Source organism: Lissotriton vulgaris, chromosome 8, assembly GCF_964263255.1.
Source record: "Lissotriton vulgaris chromosome 8, aLisVul1.2, whole genome shotgun sequence".
NCBI lineage: Eukaryota > Metazoa > Chordata > Amphibia > Caudata > Salamandridae > Lissotriton > Lissotriton vulgaris.
In genome coordinates, this window is record NC_141696.1 from 1,361,706,487 (window position 1) to 1,361,731,711 (window position 25,225).

General features: G+C 45.8%; 1 protein-coding gene across 2 annotated transcripts in view; it reads left to right on the forward strand.

Moving 5' to 3' along the window:
- Positions 1-266: 266 nt before the first annotated feature.
- SLC36A4 (solute carrier family 36 member 4) overlaps positions 267-25,225 on the forward strand; it is a 1,006,806-nt gene continuing 981,847 nt past the window's right edge. Inside the window, exon 1 of one of the 2 annotated variants that reach the window (XM_086935317.1) lies at positions 267-442. The gene's annotated coding sequence lies outside the window, so the exon portion shown is untranslated. The remainder of the gene's footprint in view (positions 443-25,225) is intronic. The other variant, XM_086935318.1, reaches the window with a different exon arrangement.

Genomic DNA, 25,225 nt, shown 5'->3' on the forward strand with positions numbered 1-25,225 from the left:
CAGACGAGACTGCGTCTGAGTCTCGAAGCTCTAATACAACATCCCACCTCTTCTGTGAGTTGGTGTGTCCTGTGGTTCTCGGCACAACAAACGACAGCAGGCAGATAAGTGAGTACGGCAAAACCCACAACACTATCTGCCTGGAGTTGCGGCTCGCGTCCGACAGACCAATCGTTTGTGGGGCTGTCTTTCCCGGGCCAATCGGGAGGTTTCTTCCGGGTTAGGAAGGAAGTTGTTTGACTAACGTGTCACTTTTCCAACCAATCGAACGATATTTAGGACCTTTCTGTATCCACGCGCCCTTCTCTGAGCCTGTCAAAATCAGCGCTCCGAGTCGAGCTGCCCTTTCTGGGAGGTGTTGAGCAATTTGTATGTGTACCCTTTCGAGACGGAAACAAAGTAGGAGAAACTGGATTTTTACCATCCCTGCATCTCTCGCGAGGTGAGACCCGCATTCAGGAGCATCCTGTTTTATTGGGGAGGGATGTTACTATGTAGCGTGAAACGCACGTCCAGTTTAGTATGTTTATTGCAATTTGAAGGGTCAGATGTAGAAACTGTTATTTTATTACGAACGTGCCGCTTTAAACACATACTCAGGAGTATCAGCGTAGATTTAGATGATGGACACTTGTTTGTGTTTGCCTCACATTCTGAAAATCAAACACACTGGCAATGCTTCTGTACTGAAAACATATTTGCAAGCTTGAGTGATTCAAGGGGTTGGTTGTAGTCGGGAATGCTTGTCTCCACAAATAGTAAATGTTGTGTTGCTGACTTTGCTGTACTTGTGTTGTATGCCAGCGAAGATTGATGTATTTGAGAGCTCTCTACAGGGTCCAAGGGGAAAGGAGTGGTGCAGGATAGGGCCTGTTTAGGATTCATGGGAGGAGGATGCTCGCGTTTAAAGCGATTTGCAGTGCTTAATTTGTAAAAAAAAAAAAAAAATGCCCGCACCTTCGTTCGGAGGTCACGTCAGTTTGCACCACCCATAGCCCGTGTCAACGCTGTCAATGACAAAACAAACACAACTACTAACTATTACGCTCCTACAAGTGTGATGATTCACCAGGATTCCCATATATGACCGACAATACTTCAGATGAATACGGTATATCTAGCAGTTTCTGTCCGTGTAGGAAGTAATCCTTACTTGCAGGCAGGGCTTTAAGTGGGATGAAAAAACTGTGGGGTCTCTCAAAGGAGCATGGTCAATGCAATTAAGGGTGTGGCTTAAAAACACAAAGGCTAAAAATCTGCGCTTAGCATAGTGTGCTACCCGACTTGTATTTTGCTGTTTGTCTTTGCATCCAGATATATGATGCAAGTAACATCATACCTACAACAATTCAGGACTATTGGCTTTGTCAGTGGTTGTTAGTTGCATAACATAAATAAGCAGTAACTATGGCTTTTAAGTAATATTGAAAAAGCTTCCACTTAAAGCCCTGGTGACACCACTACAATGTTGCTGCTCCTGAGAGTCAAGCAGAGAAGGGAAATCCAGAGAGAAAATGAATCTCATTAAAGGATTTCCCTTCCCCTACAATGCTCACCTGGCATTACGTCATACCGTAGCTTCTCCACTAGTGAGAAGTGAGCAGTGTGAGTATGCGCACATCGATGTGCCTGCTGTCACTTCAGTCTTGGAAAAAATGGACGGCCTGTACCAGGGCACAAAACAGAGCCCGATAGAGACCCGTTTCGAGGTCCCATTTAAAAAAAACTGCCGGTGCCCAGACCTGGTGAGACCCGGTCCACTTAAAGCCTTGCTTGCAGATATTTAAAGAGAATTCTGCGGGAGCCAAAACTACTATTTTAATGGGGAAATGGGCGAAACCCCTGACTGCCGTACTATTGGCCTAGGCTATTGACACTCATTCGTTACCATGCTTTCTCAACATAGTCCTGAAATATTTTGCGGAGAATTGGATTACCCCATAAAACAGAAAAAGAATGCAGCGAGGGCAGAGAGTATTCCTTGCAGATCTCCTGCCATAGGTTATGTACCTGACTACCAGGGGGTGTGGTTGAAAGGGTTTGATCCTTTATTTTTGATCCTAAGTGGCTAACTTTACTCAGGTTTGCCCTGCACTCATAAACATATGCAAAGGCTTTTGGAGGCGTTATTCTAAGCATTCTTAGTTTTTAGGTCTTGCGTTTAGCGTTGCAGCGCGACGCGCTGCTCGCTCTACGAGAACTCTTGTAGTGAAGGACATTTCAGAAGGGGGCTTTAAACCCCGCCCCTCACTTCCAATGGCTGGCGTCACCATTTATGCTAAACGGTGGCCTGCCATTGGAAATGAGGGTTTTCTGTAGACGCCCTTGTTCCTCCGCGCCGGTCTCGGTGGCCTGCTTTGCGTCTATCACAAAGGACTTTCTAATCTTTATTGGGCCAGGTGTTTGAAACACATGGCCCCATTAAGACAAGAGATCGATGCTGTGTGAACTGCCATTTCCAAAGAGACGTACAAATCCACGGAAAGGGAGAACCGAGCCAGATCACAAGATTTGGCATGTAAATCACGCATCTATTGCCACAGGTATATTAAGATAGCATTTAACATTTTTAAAAAGTGTATATCTTTAACATTTGCATTTCAGTTTAATGCAGTGCATGAGTGACGCAGACTCCTCTATTGCAAAGGCACACGTGGTATGCGTCTAGGTCATACTCGAACTTGAGAAAATCTTACTATATATAAACCCCAAAAGAATAATCATGGTTGGTTCATCTGTTTAATGCGAGCAATTTTAAGACAGGCTTGGACATTCCAATGACATGGAGGGGGGTCCATGTAAGCTTAGTTCAAAGTATATAGTTTGGTTACAGCTCGCAGATCACCTACATGATTTCTGCGACTGACCACGGCATGTCTCCAGCACCAATGTTTAATGCAAACTTAAATCCGCTTGTAACTGTGCCCCCTTCCCCTACTTCCGCCAGCCCCCCTCACTGTAGCTGTCCCACACCAATTAGCTCCAGTCAAAACAAAACCGAAGACCCCCGGGAAAAATGTGCTTCATGGCAGTCACTTAAACGTCAAAGAGTTGGCTTATGAGCTGACAGTGGGTGGCTGGGCACCATTCGGGCACCCTCCCTCCCCAACAAAACCACATAAACAACAACGTGCTGGTCACGGGCACCCCCGACGTTCTCTATAGAGACGGGATCAATACACAGACATCCACTTTGTGAACAGTGGCTCGTGCAACAGGCTGGCGGCTGGGCTAGAATCTGCTTGATGAGTTCAAATAAAGTGGTCTTGCCTCACCAACGCTAACCTAACACAGCGCTTGTGTGAAAGAGCACCAGCTTAAAGTATAAAGCAAATGAAAGCATCCCTCGACCTCAAGGGATGACCCTCTGGACGCTGCAAAGATCGCAAAAATGCGATTAGTTATTGTTCTGAATAATTGTTCCCAAAATTAATTCAGGTTCTCCAAAAAGGTGAAAGAATCATATATTTATTCAATCCATGAATATATTCAATGTCTCTTTAAATGTTCAACTTTTCACATTTGTTATCCTGCTTTTACAAAAGCTTTTTTTACAATGAGATTATTCCCAATGCATTTCGTGCATCTCCGTGCACTTCATCAGGGGATATCTGTAAATAAATGTAAAATGAAATGAGGGGCCACCCTTCAAAATCGAAGTATTACTATGATGCTAATTCAGTATTGCTGGGATTCTGTCGCTTTAACCGTGTGAATTTTTTGTAATGTTAAACGTGATGGTTAAAAGAATCTAGACTGCCGTACTCGATTTATATCATGCATGATCGTAGCTTTATGTGGATTAAAAGAAGAAAAAAGTGCTCGATGTTAAAAGCGTCCTCTGTATATCAATTTTTTTTAGCTCAGTTGAAGTGTGTCAATATAGTACGGCAGTCTAGATTGTGTCAAGCATTGCTTGACACACTTCAACCGAGCTCAAAAAAAATTGATATACAGAGGACGCTTTTAACATCGAGCACTTTTTTCTTTTTTCTTCTTCTTTTAATCCACATAAAGCCACGATCATGCATGATATAAATAGAGTACGGCAGTCTAGATTCTTTTAACCATCACGTTTAACATTACTAAAAATTCACACGGTTAAAGCGACATGTGAAAAGTTGAACATTTAAAGAGACATTGAATATATTCATGGATTGAATAAATATATGATTTTTTCACCTTTTTGGACAACCTGAATAAATTTTGGGAACAATTACTCAGAACAATAACTAATCGCATTATTGCAGTCTTTGCAGCACCCAGAGGGTCATCCCTTGAGTTCAAGGGATTCTTTCATTTGAGTTCATAGCTTAACACTCCAAGGTCTAGTGTGTGATACCTCTGTAGCACGCTACAATCTTTTAATTTATCCTAACTTAACCGCTTGTGCGCAACCACAACTATAACTATAACTATAAAAGTATAAAGCACACATGACTTTGCCTGCGGTGCAGAGTGCCTCGTGACTTGTGTGAGCGTGTGTTTAGTAAGCATGGGCGGAAAATCCGTTTCGCTCGCGGATTTTGCGGATTTTCGGTAAATTCGCAATCCGCGAGATTTGCGAATCTCCCGCCAAATCCGCGAGCAGCGGATTTTGCTCGCACTGTTCGCACTGTTCGCGTGAGTTCGCGCCCCGCGAATAAGTGCAAAATTGCAGAAATACGATCTTAGCAAAACTGAAACTACTTACCAGGTTCAAAAGTTCAGGCTCATCATTAGTAGCCATTTCCTGTAGTGCTTCCTGAGGGGCCCCTCCAGAGTTCAGTTGCCAGTTGCAACTGTTATGTGACCCTGCTCTGAACCTCAGAATAGTTACACATATGCCACAATGGTCCTGAATTACAGCTAAGGGAGACAAGCAGGAGCCAGGCTGGAAGTTCAAATCCATTAATCAGCCCCTAATTCATTATTGTCAGTTGGGGCAGGGCAGGTGTTGTAACTAATATTGCAACAATGAAAGCACTTAGCAAGTGCAAAAGATCACTAATCAGGAAGCACTAAGGAAGCAGGTGCCAGCTAAAAAAATATTCTGTGACACATTAATCAGCCCCAAATTAATTCAGGTCACTTGAGGCAGGGAAGGTGTGCTTGCGTTGCCATAATAATGTACACTGACTGGACAACCAGAGGGTGCTGTGATGAAACAGAGGGTGGCATGGGTGGGCCAGAGGGTGGCATGAGTAGTCAGAGAGTGGCAGTGGTGACAGAGAGTGGCAGTGATGAAGAAGAGTGTCCCAAACAGGCTGGACACGTAGAAACAACAAGTTCGCGAAACTTGCGACCCGACAGGTAAGTTCGCAATTTGCAACATTGTACAAAACCCTCGCGAACTGGCAGAAACCCGCGCAAACACACAAAAAAAAAATCCGCAAATTCGCGAGAATTCGCGAATTTTGCGGATTGCGAGTTCGCAAATCCGCAAAATTCGCGAACGCGAGATTCGCAAAATTCGCCCATGCTTAGTGTTCAGGGCTATAGCATTCAATCGGCATGAGGGCTCCGCCAGCCCAGTTTCAGAAGTCTTCTCTGGTCAGGCCGAGCACCAGGAAGGCTCACGCTAGAACAGAGGACAGTGCAAAGGGGTCCATGGGCCGGAAACCTTGGGCTCTTTACCCGGTGATGGAAAGGCGCACACATTTTGTGCTCCCACATAAGTTTCTGTTTTCTCTTCTGAAAATGTATGCATTCATAAGAATGACTAAATATAATAGCAAGTATGAGTATAGCACGAAGAATAATATTGTTAATAATGCTAATAATTGTACTAATGATTTTTAAAAAATGGTTAGGATAACACCAAAAATAGATACATTGATAGTGATGATGACAGCACCAAATACTCTTTTTTCCCCCCGGAATTTTAAATAGCGTCCACTTGACAAGAAGGTATTGGAGCGCTTTACATTAGCACCTGTTAGGCATAGGGAGATTAAGTGATTTCCCTTGAATCACAGGATGTTGAGCGTCATTGCCATGACTCGAACCCGGTTCCCTAGCTTCGAGGTCGACATTCTACCCTTAAGGCCAAATCCGTTTTAATAAGTCGCACTATTTGGAATGAATAACGAAGATAAGGTGGTAACTCCTGCACCTAATCCACCCGATGTCCTCGCGCTATGACTTTATTGACTAAGTCTGTGCTACATCATCATGTAGATTCAGATGTAAATAACAATGGCTCATAAATCAAAACCCATGAGAGGGCCGGCTGAAATTCGAAGGTGATCATTGCTCCTCTCGTCCATGGGAAAATATAGGAGCTCAGTCTAACTGCGTGGGCCGGTAAAAGAGACCACTATCGCGTAAATCGTGAGGGGTGTCATTTCATCCAGCAGTACATCGTCTTTTGAGAACCACCACTTGATTAAAGGAATATAACAATAATAAAAATGACGTGTGTTCGTCTCTGAAACTATTTTCGTTGGGAACTAGAACAGCAAATCTTAATAGCCCATTTTTAGGTCTTGCCTTGGCAGCGCATGCGCTGCATGCGCAGGAGCCGTTGTGGTGGGAGTAGCTGCCCTGCGGTGACGTTGGGAGGGGGATGGAGCAGGGTGGGGGGTAGTAATCTATGGATTACAGAGGATTACAAGTAAGTAAACATCTAAATAAATAAAACTAATTTTGTTGTGCGCACGGCATCCCCAAATGCGATGCAGTGCACGCAACGAAATTCGTTTTATTTATTTATATGTTTACTTACCTGTAATCCTCCGTAATCCATAGATTACTACGCCCCCACCCTGTAACTTCCCCTTCCCACGTCACCGCCCGGCAGCTACTCCCACCACCGACCGCTACTGTGCATGTGCTGTCTCGGCAAGACCTAAATCTCTGTGTTAGCAAGCGGCCAGTAGCTTCTCCTGCCGCTTGCCATTTGCAGAATGTTGGTATAGCTTTTGTTAGCTTAGTTTTGACTGGCTGATGTCAAACTGACTTCCATGTAGTCCGGAAGCAGCAGCCACCAACAACAGTTTTTGTCTGCACTGTTAGCACTCTTTCTTTGTCTTGTGTATCTCTGTCTGACGTAAACATGGCAGTGGCGCATGCCCAAGGCACTGGTGTGTGCGAGGGGCAATTTCAAGAAACAGCCAGCTGCATTACTTGTCTAATTAGCGCGGTTGCGCTTGTTGCAGGTTAGACTTGTTCTTTTTTGTAGGTTTGTTTACTTTCCTTAATGGCGCAGCGCTATTCGCACTATAATGTGTTCTTTTTATTAGTTTCCTTTCCTTTGGGCACGCATGTATTGTAAACTCTTTGCCACTCCCTCCTGTCTTCAGCGCGGCACCTGCTTTATTAACGTTGTGCAATAATTTGTTTTTTAAAAATGTGTTTACTTACATTTAGGCGGTGCGGGTATAGCAAACACTTTCCCGCTCCCTTCTGTCTTGGTTTTCCAACTCGGCGTGGCCCCACTTTATGGGGGGGCTGCGCTATAACTTTTAAATATGTCAGAGTTTGTTTCCCCTTCCCCCGTGCAGACTCTTCCTCTATGCTCCATTGTTCGCCCTCCCTCTCCCATCTATTCCATTCCTGTGGCTTTTTTACCCGACGCGGTTTCCACTTTGTTTCTTGCAGATCTGTAGTTACATTTCAATAAACACCGCCTGTCCCCAGACCTGCCCTTAGTAGCCAGACAGAAACATGATAAATCAGGGCTGCTTGTTTGTTTATTTTCTGAACACTGTAGCATGCTTTTTCTATGCGCTGGGGGCAATTACAAGGAAACGCAATGTATTCTTGGGCTTGGTTATTGCATCCGGATGGATTTACAGGATTCACAGCTTCATATGTTACATTTAAAAACATTGAAAGCCTGTGGCTGCTGTTTACTGTACACAGTGCTTCTTTAAAAACGTACGAGAGGCTTCGTGCACGGCTGCATGCTCGGGTCTTACTCATCTTTACCTTTTACTGCTGGCACCTCTGGCATGACTCCTGCCTCAGCAATAAAAGTTAACATTAGTTTCCTACGTGAGTGGCAGAATCTGTGTTTTCTTTGCTCACAATGCCACCCTTGGGGTGTGTTGACAACTCTCCTTCGTTAAAAATTCGATGTAAGGGCTGCGCTTGGCATCGTCGTCGTCCTCTGCCTAGGAAATTAGTTATTATTAAAGAAAATGGAACATTCCACTGTGGCAAAAGGATAGCATATTAAAAAATAAATTGCGACATGAAAATTTATAATAACATATTGCGGTGTTAAGTTAGCACTTTAAATGTGCACATAACTCCCACGCGTACAGGTTAAGTTGGTGTCACAAGGAAAAAACGGAGATAGGAGGGTCCAGGGCCAGTTTAACAACCAGTACAGGTATTATCCCTAAATAGAACTAGAAAATACAACAATGTAGCTGTTGGTCTCATACAACACCTGGCGCCTAAAGCATCCTATTTCTGAGCCTAAATACTAAAGTCTATGTTCACAACCGTGACCTCTCAAAGGAAAGCCCTATTTAAAGGACAGAATCCCATCACTCACCCAAGGGTGACCTGCTTCATCATCTGGGATCTCCTCTCAACTGTAAACCTAGTGCAGTCGAGGGCTACAACCCCCTCAGCTACGAGGAAGCTCAGGGATGTTTTAATGGGTACCACTGGATATGCTAAGATCCGTCAGATGAAGAGCTAACTATCACATACAGTAATGGGTGCAGTGGTTAGTGAAAAAATGTGAAGTGTATTAAAAGTGACTACTATGAGAAAACTACTTTAATATATATCTCATGGTGTCAGGAGTTAAAAACAGTGCTCGTGCAGTTTGAAAAAATAACTGCTGTTATCAAGTATGTGAGGCTTGGTCTACATGTTTCTGCTTCTGTAACCTACAGAGTGTCAAGCATTCCTCAGGACCTATAATTTAAAGCTACTGCAAAAAGTGAAGAAAGTGCAACAAAATAACTTCCAAAAAGTTAGTAGTTACTGTTTACAATGGAACAGATACAACCTTACACAGCAGATCTACAAATTATGGAGTGTAATGTTTGTCAGACCCTTTATGTATGGGTAGATCGCCTCACCTCTCCTGGCAACTGCTCAGGACGTGAGGCCCCGCTCTGTCCGTTGGTACTCCGGGCTGCACTGAGCCGTCACAGAGGTGTCACTACTTGAGGACAGATTTGGCAGAAAGTCCTGCTTTGTTAATCAAATCCTCTACCTGCACACATGGCTGCAGACGCCCCCCTTACATTCTTTAACATTTCTGACGAGGAACAGTTGAAGGGCATTGGGTGTGACGGGCATTTACCAATCGTTTCCACTCACTTTGTTTGTGTTGTGTTGTAATGTTGGCAAAGGCATACTTAACGCTTTTAAGGTGGCTTTCTGGAAGGAATAGAGATATGTTGAACTCATGTCCGTAGTCTGCTCAACCCTGTTATGCACAAAGGAGTGCTTCTCAAAACCTGTTTTGCACACAAACATGCTTTTCAAATCCTATTATGTACAATCGAGTTCTGCTGAAGAAGAGTACATATTTAGCAGTCAAGCACACCTGAAGTAGCCATACTAGATATTTACTAACAGCAGTTATTACAGTCGTTTATTTGTTTCATTACGATCCTCCAGTAGCTCTTTAAGGTTCCATTCAAAACACATTCTTGGGAACTAACTTTCTGAAATTTGGCAGAGCAAATCGTAAATGAACACGTTATGTTTTTCTTTTATTGCAGTCCATTTACTTCAAAATGTTTTCTTTTGGTCACGCAGCAGTTTGGGTTACTGTATGAAATGTACAACATGTGCAACAAACGTAGCATTCAAAAAGGAATTCGGCACGGTTTTTGCTCATCAAGTTTGCGTTTAGATACACAAAAAGTGTCATCTGTTTGAACAAAGGACAGGTCCTGGTTCATAATATCAGGATGTGAGTGCATTTACCTCAGCAGATGGTATTTGATGGTATTTGATAGTGTGGAAAATCTGCAAGTATTGGCAGCTTTCTGTACCCTTTATATAACGTTTTTTATTTGCAATGCCAATACCTCAAACTCTCACAAATGCGAGACCTATTGCATTGCAAATGCTTGTTATCTTTCGGGCTTCTTCCTTCCTTACTCGCCAGGCACACATATAAAGGAACCCACAGACTACCAGAGACCAGTCACACGGGACGCAGAGAGCATCTAAATTTTAAGACAAAAGTAGCAGCTCTCGCGCGGACACTGGAAATAAGCGTGAGAAAGTAACAAGACCCAGCATGAAATGAAGGGCAGAATGGAAGAAAAGAGAGAGGACAGAAAGAAAAAGAGGATTGCAGAAAATAAAGGAAAGAAAAAAAACAGACGCAAGAAGGGAAAGAATAAAAACGTAATTTTATTGGGTGGGAGAGAAAAAAGGAAATTAAATGAATTCACCTTTGCTATTTTGAATTTTGCATTGAATGCTGGAAAGATGACTCCGCTAGTCAAAGTCGATCAGTAGTGCTTATTTATAAGCGAAATTTTGGCTGTTGAATCCTTTTTGGAAAATGTATTTTCGGATTTTGAAAGTACAGTTCTGAGGCTGCCAACAGATCTGCGGTTATAAAGTCCTCAGGTAAACACTTGTTCGACAACTTAGAAGCCGTCGTATCGCCTTGCCTGACCCTGATGTTGGGACAGGGCAGGCGGAGGCGGAAGGGGCGGGGACAGGAAGAGAAGGGAAAAACGGCATTAGGAAAATGGGAGTGAGGAATAAATAAGTGCCGAGAATCAGCTCCGTGATCGAGGCTTCATTGGGGGTCAACGGGGCCACTACACTGGCGACGAAGGTAGGATCCTGTCCACCCACTGCTGCTGCCCCCTAGCTGTTATCGTGCAGCCAAAGAACAGCCTTCCCAGCGCGCCGAAACAGAAAAGAGCGCGAAAACACGATCGAAATCGCGAGGAGAGGCAAGCGCTGTGTGATCGCCACCCCACGAAGATTGGAGCAGCCAGAGGGTGAGTTCAAGTTCAGAGTGCTGACTACCCTTGAGGAGAAAGGCAAATAAGAACCCAGAGCCACTGTAAGGACAGAGATTCATGTCCCTTTTGGCGGCCATCTTGAACTCAGGCGCCCATTATAGAACTGCATTGACATTTATTCGGCGGCCATTTTGAAGTCAGGCAACCTCCAAAAATCTTAAAAACCACCAGATTCTTAGCAAATAAAGCACGGCCTGACCTGGAAAGCCTGTTCCTGAGCCCAGGATGTCAGTAGAACCTGACACCTCACGCCCAGCAGCCATGGGATCAGCCTTACAACCCCAGTAACCACACCCGATGTTACTGAGAGTTTCGTATCCTCGCCCGCCAGAACAGTTGGAGCTGACGTCAGGGAACGGCATGGGGCCCAAATGGAAGAGTTGGGCTGAGGATTTTGAAGACTTCATGACAGGGTCCCAAGTACAAGACCCCAAGCAGAAGCTGATAGCGCTGCGAAACCTGATAGGGAAAGCCATTGCACAAATCATCAAAACTGCCTGCCGCCAGGGCCACTTCATATGATGATGTGAAAGGAGCTATAGACCGGAAATTTCTGCACAAGCGAAACTTAGACTATGAGCGGTACACGTTTAACCTTGCGTCACAAGAGAAGGATGAACCGATGTGCGACTTCATTGCTCGCATTCGGCATCTAGCCCGATACTGCGAATTCGGCACATTCAACACAGAAGACGAGCTGCGGCTGCGCATAATTGCAGGATGCCAGTCAGAATCATTACGCCGCCGGTTGTTAAAAAAACACTACACACTTGAAGAAATAGAAGAACTAACGCGCATAAACGATCAAGCGGAAGACCACGCTAAGTAAATGGAAGCCAACAAGCCTGAGAAAAGGGAGCAAGTAATCCGAATGCAGTCTCACACTGACACGAAATGCCGGTCGGATCACCACAAGTCAAGAAGATCCACGCAGATCTCCCGGGGGACGTCTTCGCGCAAGGTACCACGAAGCAGTTGGGCAAACAGACCGGCCTCGAAATGTGATAGGTGTGGACAAGACTACCCCCACTCAGGACAGTGCCCCGCCATCGGACAACAGTGCCGCCGTTGTGGTAGAGAAAATCACTTTGAAGCAACCTGTCAAACACGAAGATCAGAGATAAGGACAACCAAGTCAAGCTCAGACACTCGCCACCAAGCCAGAGCGGTGAAAGGAAGAGGAAGTCGCTCATTCAGCTCGTCGAGGTCGAGCGTCAAATCAGCCAGCTCAAAAAGATCCCAGAGGTCAACATCCCGGGAATCATCGTCTCCCACGCCTGTCTCACAAGACATCGATGAATACATATGCATGGTGTCAGATCCTGACAGATTGAAAAGATACCCGAAACTGGACATTCAAATAGGGAATCATCCCGCCAAGTTTGTACTAGACTCAGGAGCATCCCTGAACTACATCTGCGTCCTGAAATATCAAATCATGAAACCCCGGCCGAAACTGGAGCCAACAGCTGTTCGAGTTTATACCTGGATGTCCAGAAAACCACTACCGTGCCTGGGGCGGTTCAGCACGACCCTATCTTATAAAGACCGACCGATTCAAGCCTACGTCCAGGTGGTTGAAGGTCCAGACGCAGCAGATTGACTTCTCAGTCTGCCAACAGCAGAACGCCTCAAGCTTGTCGAACTTCTATACTTGGTAGATGATTCCCCAGACATCGTCAGCAAGTTCCTGAACCTCTTCAAGGGTCTTGGAAAACTCAACCAGTTTAAAGTCAAGTTACATATCGACGAACAAGTAGCACCTATAGCACAACACCACATGAAGGTACCGTTTCACCTGCAACAAGCAGTGGATGATGAACTACAAGACTTGTTGAGGACAGACATCATTGAACGATCCACAGGGCCCACTCCGTGGGTATCACCCGTAGTGGTAGTGCCCAAGAAAGGACAAGACAATAAGGTGTGCCTGTGTGTGGACATGCACGCACCAAATACAGCCATTGAAAGGGAGCGACATCCTGGACCTCATATCAGCGATATGATTGCTCGCCTCAATGGAGCAACCGTCTTCTCGAAGCTGGATCTCAACAAGGGGTACCACCAGCTGGAACTGCATGAGAGTTCTTGCTCCATTACCACCTTCACCACTCACCAAGGCCTGTTCCGCTATAAACGCCTAAACTTTGGAATATCTTCTGCTGCCGAGATATTTCAAGAAGCTAGTCGGCAAGTGATCTAAGGCATTCCAAATGCTTTTAACTATAGTGATGATATTCTAGTCTTCGGAGAAAATCAAACGGAACACAACAAAGCATTGGACCGAGTGTGCCACGCATTACTCAATGCCAACCTCACACTGAACTCAGCCAAATGTGAATTTCACAAGTCCACATTGAAATTCTATGGACATATCTTTTCCAAAGATGGCATGAAACCAGATCCTGAGAAGGTGTCGGCCCTTGCGGACACCCCACAACCATAGGACATTAGTGACCTTCGCTCGTTCTTGGGTAGGCGATCTACTGCGCTCGTTACATTAAAGACTACACAACCATCAGCTACCCGATCAGAGAACTCACCCGTCAAGGCCAACAATTCTTATGGTCACCCGTGTGTGAACATGCTTTCAACAAAATCAAGAAAGCTGTGAGCTCTGCCATTAACCTAGCCTACTTTGACACCAAAAGGAAAACTGAAATCACAGTGGATGCCATCCTGGCGCAATATGACGAAGAAGCAGACCAACGTCATGTGGTTGCTTATGCCAGTCGCAGTCTCACTGACACGGAGAAGGCTTACTCGCAACCCGAGAAAGAGAGCCTTGCGGTTATATGGGCCTGCGAGCATTTCCACCTGTTCGTTTATGGGAAACACTTTACGCTCATCACGGACCACCAAGCACTTGTCACCATATTTGGCAACCCACGAGCGAAAATGCCCCCGCGCATAGAAAGATGGGGCCTACGTTTGCAAGATTATATCTACACCATTGTCCATAAGCCGGGAAAGCAGAGAACGCAGCGGACTATATGTCACGGCACCCACAATTGCATACCATTGAGCGATGTTCTATAGCTGAAGAATACATTCACTTTGCCATTGACAGTGCGTGCCCTCCTGCAGTACCACTCGAAGCCATTTGTGAAGCATCTAGTCAAGACCCCACAATTCAGGACGTCATGGTCCGAATACGTACCACTCATGGAGACAACCTTCAAGACCCAACCATTGATGCCCAAGAACTTGTAGCATTCCGACATGTCCAGGAGGAACTGTCAATAAGCACGGATGGTCTTTTGCTAAGAGGGGGGAGGATAGTCATTCCTCAGCGACTGCAACAAGGAATCATCAATTTGGACCACGAGGGACACCGAGGAATAGTAGCCACCAAGAAAGCACTCCGGGAACGCGTCTGGTTTCCCCTACTTGATCAAATGGGTGGAAGCCACACTTAAAGACTGTGTCCCATGTCAACTAGTGGCTCGTGACGAACCACAAGCTCCCCTACAGATGTCTGAACTACCAGATAGGGTGTGGCAGCAAGTGGCTATTGACTTCTTCAGTCCACTGAAATCTGGCAAATATATCATCGTCATCATGGACGAGTACTCTCGCTTTCCCATCGCACATCAAGTACCGTCCACCAAAGCGACAGCCGTCATCCCCGTCATCGATGAGACCTTTGCAGCAGGGGGATTCCCACCGGAGTAAAGTCAGATAATGGACCACCGTTCAATGGTCATGAATTCGCTGAATTTGCTAAACGCCTCAACTTCAAACATAGGAAAATCACCCCCTTATGGCCTCAAGCCAACGGTATGGTGGAACGGTTTATGGGGACCCTCAAGAAGGCAGTCCAGCAAGCAGAACTCGCTCGTCGTGACGTGCAACAAGCCTTAAATGAAGTCCTGCGAGCCTACCGCACCACTCCACACAGTACCACAAATCAATGTCGGGCCACCTTGATGCTTGGACGAGTTCCTCGCACACGGCTACCTACCTCAAGTGCTGTCATGCAATCTCGAACTGCGACTACGGATCATGATAATCTGGTGAAGCTGGATCACAATAAGAAATTAAAAATGAAAAACTATGCTGATCAACGCAGGCATGCCAAATAGACAGACATTCAGGAAGGAGATTGGGTGATGGTTAAGCGTGACCGTAGAACAAAAGCAGACAGTCGTTACCTCGCACACCCATTGCGAGTCTCCAGTCGGAAAGGGACCATGGTTACAGCTGAGGCTGCCAACAAACGAATAACCCGAAACATATCCTATTTTAAAAAATGCAATCCCTCGTTTCACGACCGAGCCCAGGCTCGAGGCTCCAGCACTGATTCATTGAGCCAAGGAGAACACAGCGATCGAGAGTACTCCAGCCCGACAAGACATGAAAAGGTCATAGACCACCGTTCTCCTGAGCAGGTGCGGGGCAGCCAGCCACGACTGACTGCCAAACCACCCGTCCGCCTTATTGAAGAACTCTAAGAGACAGTAAGCCTTACTGTACAAAGGGGGGATGTGTAGTATCGCCGTGCCTGACCCTGATGTTGGGACAGGGCAGGCGGAGGCGGGCGGGGACAGGAAGAGAAGAGAAAAACGGCATTCGGAAAATGAGAGTGAGGAATAAAGAAGTGCAGAGAATCAGCTCCGTGTTTGAGTCTTCATTGGGGGTCAATGGGGCCACTACATAACCGAAGGCAGTAAGGAAGGAAGGTCCGCTTACGACAACAAGAAAGCAGACATTTTAAAGGCAAAATAAGTGTAGGTTGTTTTTGCAGTGGAAATGTGTGCAGGCTGACCAGCAGGGAGTTGGTATAGTTATTTAAGAGCATGTCACAGAGGCCGTGAAAGGTGTTGATAGGATCAGCTTCAAGGGCAAATTACACGACGGCTCGGTACTTCGGGTGAAGCTGGCTGCTGTCATGTCACGTGCTGGTACAAACACGTCCGATCACAGCTGCTGCACTTGTAGCAGCACCAGCCCTTCTCACATTCTAAACAGGCTCCCACTTCCGCCCTCGGAACCGGAAACGCAGCCCCACTTCGCCTAGGTCACCCTGCTTTCTCTACCCAGAGGGCAGCAGACTCTCCCTGTATTCACCCTGGGGGCCGGTCCCCAGAATGCTGCCATACATTGGCATGGCATGTCCCCAGAAGGCTGCCATACATTTAGTGGGGCTGTAACTCTCTCTTATAGTGATAATAACTTATAATGCATATATTGCGCGTTTTGTCACGCTCTTACAGTTTCTAAGCTCTGTACATAAGGGGCACTATCACCCAATGTAATCCTGCTTGATTAGCAGACTGGGCCTTTTTGCCTTTCAACATTGCTTGTACTGTGTTCTTGCTCATTCCTTAAAGTGTAAAAAAAAACACAGTTCCTTCAGCCTGACTTACTGACAATTTAGCCCATTTTGTGGTAGGAATATTTGGGGTTTAGCCAAACATGCATTTCGAACAACAAAGATGAGTCGAACTCATTTTTCGTTTTAAACGTTTTTTGGGATGTGTTTTGAGTAGGGTTAAGTTTTTGTTTTTTCCTTGCCAAATGGAAAAGAGCAAAATCAGACGTTAGCTGAAGACATTTAAAATATAAATAAAAATCTCTAATGTATGCCATGTATTGTGTATGACGTGTTACTCTAAAAAGGAGGCTTGCTGTGGTTTCATGCAAATGTACAAATCACTTCGTCTTTAGCATCCGCACCCCACCACTCACATTGATTGGGGGGGGGAATAACAAGCATTAAAATTGCAGCTGGTCTCGCCTCTCATTAAGTTAAAGCCATTTGCTTTACTATACAATTCCATTAGCTAAGCAAATGGCTTTAACTTAATCAAAGGCGAGACCTATTACATTTTCAATGCTTGTTTTATAAGTCTCTGTTAGGTTGAGAAACAGCTGCGATTAAACCCCTTAGAGTGTAGGACGTTTGTCATCTTTTATGTGTTCGTAGAACATTTTTAACTCTGTATTTATTCTATGTATTTTTAAACTGTTGATATTGAGGATGATTTTTAAACTGTTGATATCCAGGATGATTTTGAGGTGTGTGTTATGGATTGTTTTACTTTCATGGTTTTTATTTCAGAGAGTGAATACAGTTTATATTGATTGAATGATCCTAAGTGGGAATTGTTCTCATGATGTATTGTGTTGTGGGAAGATGCAGTTATGGGAAAGTGAGCTTATAGTGTGGAGATGAAGAAGTGTGAGAGATAGACCTACAGTTTATGGTTTTTAGTAAGCTGGGAGCTTTAAGCAGCTCTGCCGGTCAATTTATTATATTTCTTATGAGGACTGTCTTTTGTTTAAAGTTTTTGTCTTCCCTTTCAATCAACCAATCAGGTGTTTATATAGTGTGGCTACTCACCCCTGAGGGTCTCAATGCGCTGAGGAGGGGGGGCTGCTGATCCCCACTGGGGTTCAGTCGAACAGCCAGGTCTTGAGATCCTTCCTGAAGTGGGTCAGCGAAGGGGATTGCCTGAGATGGAGGGGCAGGGTGTTCCAGGTCTTAGCGGAGAGCGGGAGAAGGATCTTTCTCCGGTTTTGGTCTTGTGGATCTGTGGGATGGTGTTTGGCGTAGCGTAGGTGTCTGGCGGGTACGTGGAATGAGAGGCGGTGCTTCAGATATGCTAGAACTGCATCATGGAGAGCTTTGTAGGCATGTGTGAGGAGCTTGAATGCGATTCTTTGGTTGACTGGAAGCCAGTGGAGTTCTTGAAGATGTTCAGTGATGTTGCTGTGGCAGGGGATTTTGAGGACCAGTCTGGCTGCGGCGTTTTTTAATGTTCTGTAGTTTCCTGAGGAGTTTGTGGGTGACACCGCCATAGAGTGCGTTGTCGTAGTCGAGTATGCTGGTGATGAATGCGTGGGTGGCCGTCTTTCTGGATTCTGTGGGGATCCAGCTGAGTGTCTTTAAAAGCAGGCGGAGCGCGTGGAAGCAAGATGAGGAAACTCGGGTTAATTTGGCGGTTCATTTTGAGTAATGAGTCCAGTATAATGTCGAGGCTACTTGCTTGGCCCGTAGGGGTGGGAGGTCCCATTGCGGCGGGCCTCCAGGGGTCTACCCAGGCTGAGGGGATGGGTCCCAGGATGAGTGCTTTAATCTTGTCCGAGTTGAGCTTGAGGCAGCTATCTTTATCTAACTGCCTTCATCCCACTGTGGAACTTGAGTCCGGTGGCTGTGGGTTCGGTGGTGAGGGAGAGGATCAGCTGGGTGTTGTCGGCGTAGGAGACTATGTTGTGTCCATGTTTCCTGACGATGGCAGCGACCAAAATCAAGTAGACGTTCAAGAGGGTGGGCTCATGGAGGAACCTTGGGGCATTCCGCAGCTGAACTAAGTAGGTTCTGAAAGAAATGGAGGAAGTCTGACTCCCTGGATTCAGCCGGTAAGGAAGGAGTGGATCCAGTCCAGGGCCTTGTTGCGGATGCCGGCGTCGTGGAGACTCATGATTAGGGTGTTGTGGGAGACTGTATCGAAGGCAGCTGAGAGGTTCAGTAGGATGAAGGCTGCGGTTTCACCTTGGTCAAGGAGGGAGCGGATGTCATTGGTGGCGGCGAGGAGTGTGGACTCGGTGCTGTGGTTGCTTTAGAAGCTGGATTGTGAGATGTCCAAGGCATGGTTCCTTTCGATGAACTCGGAGAGTTGGGCTTTGATGGCCTTCTTAATGACTTTGGCTGGGAAGGGGAGCTGGGAGATGGGTCTGAAGTTCTTGAGGTCTGTCTGGTCGGCAGGTGGCTTCTTTAGCAGAGGGGCTGATCTAGGCATGTTTCCAGTTGTCTGGGAAGGTGGCGTTCTCGATGCAGCAGTTGATGGTGCGGCGAAGCTCGGGCGATGGAGGTAGCTGCTCGATGGAAGATATGATATGGGCAAGGTTCTGAGGAAGCTCAGCAGTGGATGCTCTTCATGGTTTTGAGAGTATCTTCTGCGGCGAGCAGAGTCCATTTGAGCTGGATCTGTTGGGGTGCGGTGTGGTTGCATGCAGTGGTTTTGGACATGGTGGTGGGGTCTGGAGTGTTGTTGCTGTTGTAGATCAGCCTGATCTTGCGGTGGAAGAAGGTACTGAGTTTGTTGCAGATGTCTTGGGAGGGGGGACGTCTGTGGCATCGTTGTTGGGCCTGGTGAACCCTTTGACGATGGTGAAGAATTCTTTGCTTTTTGTGTGCCTTAACGTTGATTCTGACTTGAAGGGCCATTTTCTTTGTGGTTTTGAGGAGGAGGTAGTGCGCGTTGATGGCAGTTTTGAAGGTTGTGTTGGTTTCTGGGGTTTTGCTGTTCCTCCATCTCTTCTCGAGTCGTCTACAGGTGTGTCTGGAGTCGTGGAGGGCAGGAGTGAACCAGCTGACTTTCTTGGAGTGTTGCTTGATGGGAGCCTTCTTGAGGGGTGCCAGCGTGTCAGCGCAGTTGGCGATCTATCAGTGGAGGTTGCGTGCTGAGGTGTTAGCGTCTGCTGGGTGTGGTAGTGCTGGTGAAGGAGGTGACATGTTCTTTGGTGACCTTGTTCCAGCTACAACGGAGGCGGTGAGTGGGGTGGTATACGGTGGGTGTAGTGAAGGCGAAGTGCACACAGTGGTGGTCGGTCCAGAGGAGTTCGGTGATGTGGCAGTAGGCAATGTTTCTGCTGGCGGAGAAGACTGGTTAGAGTGTTTGGGGCTGAACAACTTGGAGGTGGGAAAGTGTCACTGGAGGGCATTGGGGCCGCGGGGGATTGCAGCAGCTAGGGTGTCAAAGCAAGAGAAAAGTGCTAACATGCAAAAAGCAGAGCAGGTAAGAGTGACCAAGCAAGAGAAAAATGCAAAAGGAGAAAAAAGGCAGAAGAAAGGTAAAACAGACAGAAAAGCAGCCTAGCAGCAGAGCAGTGACACTCTACCACTAAGACCACCAGGAATGAGGCGCAGACAGAAGCCTGCAGGTCGAGGAGGGTCTCAAAGTTCTAACCAGAGTGTTAGCAGCAGCAACGGGGGCAGCAGCTACCAGGCGGAGCTGGGCAGGGAACTGAGCAGTCCACTAGTAAGGTCAATGGACTGCACCTTCACCGCAAAGTGGCTGCCATTAAATAGTGTGCAGGGTGCTGGACAGCTAGGAGGTGGGAAACGTGGGTAGTGGAAATGGTCACTGGAGAGGTGGGGCTGAGTGGGATCGCAGCAGCAAAGGCGGCGAAGCAAGAGAAAAGTGCAACAGTGTAAAAAGAAAAAAAGGTAGAAGCAGCAGAAAGGCAAAAGAAGCAAAAAACCAGAGATGGAAGGGCAGTCCAGCAGCAGAGCAGTGACGCTCTACTACCAGGGATGATGTGCAGGCGGGAGTCTGTGGTGGAGGAGGACCTTGAACTCTTGAGTAAAGGGTCCGCAGCAGCAAAGGGGGCAGCAGCTGCCAGGCAGAGCTGCGCAAGGAAGAGAGCAGTCCACTAGTAAGGTCAATGGACTGCACCTTCACCGCGCAGCGGCTGCCATTAAATAGTGTGCGGGGAGCTGAACAGCTGGGAGGTGGGAAATGCAGGGAGCAGGAAAGCGTCACTCTGGTGGGCGGAGCCGCGGGGAACACGGCGGCAGGGCGGTGAAGCAAGCGAAAGGTGCGAAAAGCAGAAAAAAGGCAGGAGGAAGATAAAAGACACAGAAGAAGAGAGGCAAAGCAAGAGTAAAATGCAAAAGGAGAAAAAAGGTAGAAGCAGAAGAAAGGCAAAAGAGGTAGAAAAAGCAGAAATATTGAGACAGAAGGACAGTCCAGCAGCAGAGGAGTGACGCTCTACCACTAGACCACCAGGGATGAGCCGGAGGAGAGCCTCGAACTCCTGACCAAAATGTCAGCAGTAGCAACGGGTGCAGCAGCTACCAGGCAGAGCTGCGCAAGGTAGGGAGTAGTCCACTCCCTTTGGTCCTCTGAATATATCTATGACTGCGGAACAATACATGGTAAGAGCAGGTCTCGAAAAATCCCCAAAATGTTACTAGACCTGCAGGCCTAGAAACTTGAATAATCTATTACACCTAACTGAAATGTACTCAAACTGGAAAGCTGTCTCCAATTGTGTGGTCCTAGGCAAATATATTATTTTGGGGAGCTGCCTTATTCTTCATATTGACTATGCGAGTTAAGCCTTTCTGCTGGACAAAAAAAAGATTTTTTATTTATTATACTAAATATTTGATCCATGAATTATACGAATCTTGCCCACATATAGGGTAAAACAAACACAATATAGGTTACTCATAACCCCTGACGTGCCTCATAGTTCATTAATAACATTGTCATCAGGGCAAAGGCAGGATTATTTCTCAGTTCATGTTTAAAAGTCACTTTTAATAAATATATTACTAAAGCATGATGGCGTCATGCACTGCCATTTACAGAAAGCATATTGAAATGGCCACAAACTTTCCCACTTAAACGCAGTTTTACTGATAAAAATATGTAGTGTATAAACATTTGGTTTTTGGATTTCAGCAAAAATATTTATAATTTGCACCTCACCAGGTTAAGTGCTGTGATCTTTTCATCCTATGATAAAATCTTTTTTTCACCATATAGAATTACACAAACGTGCTTTCATAGCTACTGAAATTATATTTTTAAAATTTTGTGGAGTTCACTTATTAGCTATTTAAATGTTGTGTTGGAAAAAAACCTGACATCTTACAGCCTTTCATGTCACATTCTTTGCACAGCACGATTGTCAGTTCACTTTACAAAATCCTCTAACTTCGCGATCCGAGAAAAAAAAGTAAATGTAAGTAGGTAAATGGACTTTTGACCTCTGTCTCTGAGAGCAAAGCAAATCTGATAAGATAAAAACATGATTTAAAGGCATCTTTATTGCTCATCCACATTGTGAGTGAACAGAACACCTGTTATTTGTTCACTCACCAGAATGGGCCAATGGGCCCTAAAAATAGCTCGCTATGATGAAATCTGAATCGCCATAGCGAGTGGGCAAGAAGATTTCTCCAGGATGAAGAGCGTGGAGAAACTCTGCGTTCTAGGACAGGTAGCAAATAAGGATCATTCTTGAGATCTAGTAGAAGGAGTGTGCCCAGGTCTGGGAGGGGAGGTAGTTGGTGTTCTAGAGGGAGGGGCAGAGGGAGCTGCTGGGAGGTGATGGAGTCACGATGTTACTGCCGAGGCATCTCTCTGCTGCTGATGGCTGCATAGAAGCTGCTATTAGAAAGGGGCTAGATTATTTTTGGCTCACTCCTGAGGGTAGTGCAGGTCCAGACAGAGGCCCACATACAATGGTGGTGCACAGGAAGTAGAACAAGGCACAACAATGGCCGCAAAAAGGGGACAGCTGAATAGCAATAAGCATCCATCGCTGCATAATCAGCACCACTTGTGTATCTCTTATTCCATAACAACTCTTGTGTTCCCTTTGATAGGCACTTGGTGAGTTACTCCTGCGAAATGGCAAAGCAGAGCGTTTGTATGAAGTGGATCAATGTGCCCCATCCTTGTTTTGCGATGGAAGCTCTTATTTTCTTTGGAATGTGTTACAAATGCACATGGGACTTTCTGTTGATCAGTCTAGTTCTTGAAAGAGACGTTCAAGTAATTTCATCCCAATAGCACTAAAATCATCTTTATGCTAATACTCAACAAACTGCTTCACATCTTCAGTTATTTCTAAAGAAAGTTTTGTTGGGTTTTCTCATAAGTATGCACTGCCATTATGTTGAGATCTGACAGATTGGTGCATGTAGGGGTTTTCGGTTGGCTCTATGATAGTAACGCCATGGCATAACTGATTGTCCCATGATTCTATCGCTGTACAGAAGCTACCAACTAATAATTCACTTGCTAAGAACTAATCTTTCTAACTAACTCTATACCAAATGCCCGAGCCAGGTGGTCAATCATGCTCATCAATATAAATTGTTTTGCGATCGTTAGCTCTAATCCTAAATCATATGCCATCCAGATTCCGAGGGGGGATTGGGAGGGAATAGGATGAAAGGCGGAGGGATTGTCCCATTAGTAAGGGGAGATCAGAATATAAGGATATTTAGGAGGGAGGTAATAAGAGAAAGCTCTGCTTAAGTGTCTGGCTTAAACTGTGTGCCATAAAGGTTCAGTCTTGTCCTGTTGTAGAATAGTTTGGACCGCAGATTCCCAATCCAGCCTTAATACCAGCAGTATCGCCTATATGGCTCAGGTCCTCTCTCCTTCCGTTATGCCCTCCGTTTTTCTATATTCATTGCTTCTATCTCCGGCTTTGCAATTGAACCATCCCTGTTTTCCTCCTATTCTCTCTGTATGCTTTCATATCTTTACATGGCGTGATGTGACATCATTTGACTGTGAGCACTGCCACATCCAGAAGTCCAGAAATTGCTTTTTTCTTTCAGTAGCTGGTCAACAAGTCCAGAAGGCTACATTCTAGTTTGTTCTCTAAGTAATGGTTTCTGTCATCTCAGAAATATTTGAACAGTATTTATGTGTTCTTAGGCAAGTCCATAAGATATGCAGCATGTCTGCTTTATCTAGTATACATCTAGTGCCCTTGGCACTAAGGTGCACATGTGTTTTACAGAGCTTGCTGGGGTTGAGGTAGGCTCTGCGAAGTGTATCTGCTCCAGTAATTTGGACCTGGCTTTTCTAAACACCTTAGGTGCATACAAAAGAGTCCAAGTCAAGTCAGTATCTCTTCAATCTGTGTTCAGGTCTAAAGACCTCTTTCCCTTAAAGGGGTTAAGTTAGCTGTGATTTCCAACCCTTGTATGACCGCATCACCAGTCGCTAGCCATTCCCCATCTTGAGGACATGATCCGGTACTATAAGGGCTTGTGGTGTTTCTTCCTACCTATTAGTAAACTGCTTAAGCAAATCCACTATTTTGACATATAAGGAATTGTCCCTTATGAATATTCTCATTTCAAATAAGGTCTGGAAAGTACCTTATCATGCCACTAGAGTAACACTCTTTTAGCCTACTAACTCTTGCACCAACTTCTGAGCCTGTGGTCACATTACAGTACTCTCAAACCTGGCAAGTTCAATATTGATATGCCAGACCCATATGGTATCTCAACTGCATAAAATAAAAGGATGATGGTGTTGAAACTTTTCGATCACTCACTCCCAGTCACAGAACTGGGTTTAGCCAATATTTATTTTCCTCGCCATATCGCCCCAGTATGGATCGAGCCATATGCAAATCAGTCCCAACCCTGCTCCCTGTGAGAACAGTCCAGCCCAAACTGCCAAGCCAGGCTATCTCTACACCGGAAACAAGCATCCTGGGACCGGTGTCGAGGTATCATCCCTAATCAGCCAGGATACCTTGAATCCAGTGGTGCAGCGAGCAAGGGAACCCACCTATGGGCATACCCTTAGCCACTTGGGGCGCACATAGCAACATCACAAAATAAAATGATGGACCGAGGCTTGAACATTTTCAAACGCAATCCCCAGTTAAAGATCTGGGTTTTATCCATTGTTATTTTGCTCGCCGTGTCACCACAGTTTGGAACCAGCCATTTTCAAATCAGACCAGACCCTGCTCCTCATGGGAACAGTCCAGCCTGAACTGCCAAGTTAGGCCCTCCCTGGACTGGAAATAATCATCCTGGGACCTGTTTCAGGGTACCCCCCTCATCAACCAGGCTAGCTTGAGTCCAGCGGCACAGCAAGCAAGAGACCCACATTTAGGCTTACCCTTGGCCACTTTGGGAGAACAAAGCAAAAACTGTAAGCTGATGGACGGAGCGCTGAAACTTTTCAACCACTCACCCCCACTGACAGATCTGGGTTAAATCCATTGGCCTTTTGCTTACCATACCACCCCAATTTGGACCATGGTATACCGACATTAGCCTGTTGAGACTTTTTCCCCCAACAGTGCAGTGCTATTCTAATGAGCCCTGTCTATTTACTTACTTCGGGCTTGCAATTTAACAGCCTCAATACCAATCCCTTGATTAGTAGCCCAGCCAATGCCATCCTTGATTCCAGTGCCTCAAGATCTGTGCACCATCGCAAGATCACTGTGTATGGGCTGCTTAATAGTCAAACTCAAAATCCAGCATCCCAAGGCCCACCTCTCTTTGTTGCAGACTGGGCTTTTGAAGTGCTATTCTAAGTCTTCAATTTTTCAGACCTGTTCAGCTGGAATCCCATTAATCTATTTAAATACACAGAAAATCAGCTTTGGCTGTGAGATTAACAAAGCGGTACAAAAGTCTGGGGAGTAGCAGCACTTTTGTAAGGGCAGCTCAGCTCCTCGTTGAAGGTGTTACAGTAAGTCTGAATCCAGAGCTCCTTCTAAGTGATGGCATTGTTTTTATGTTCTGGTCTAAAGCGCCTAACATCCAT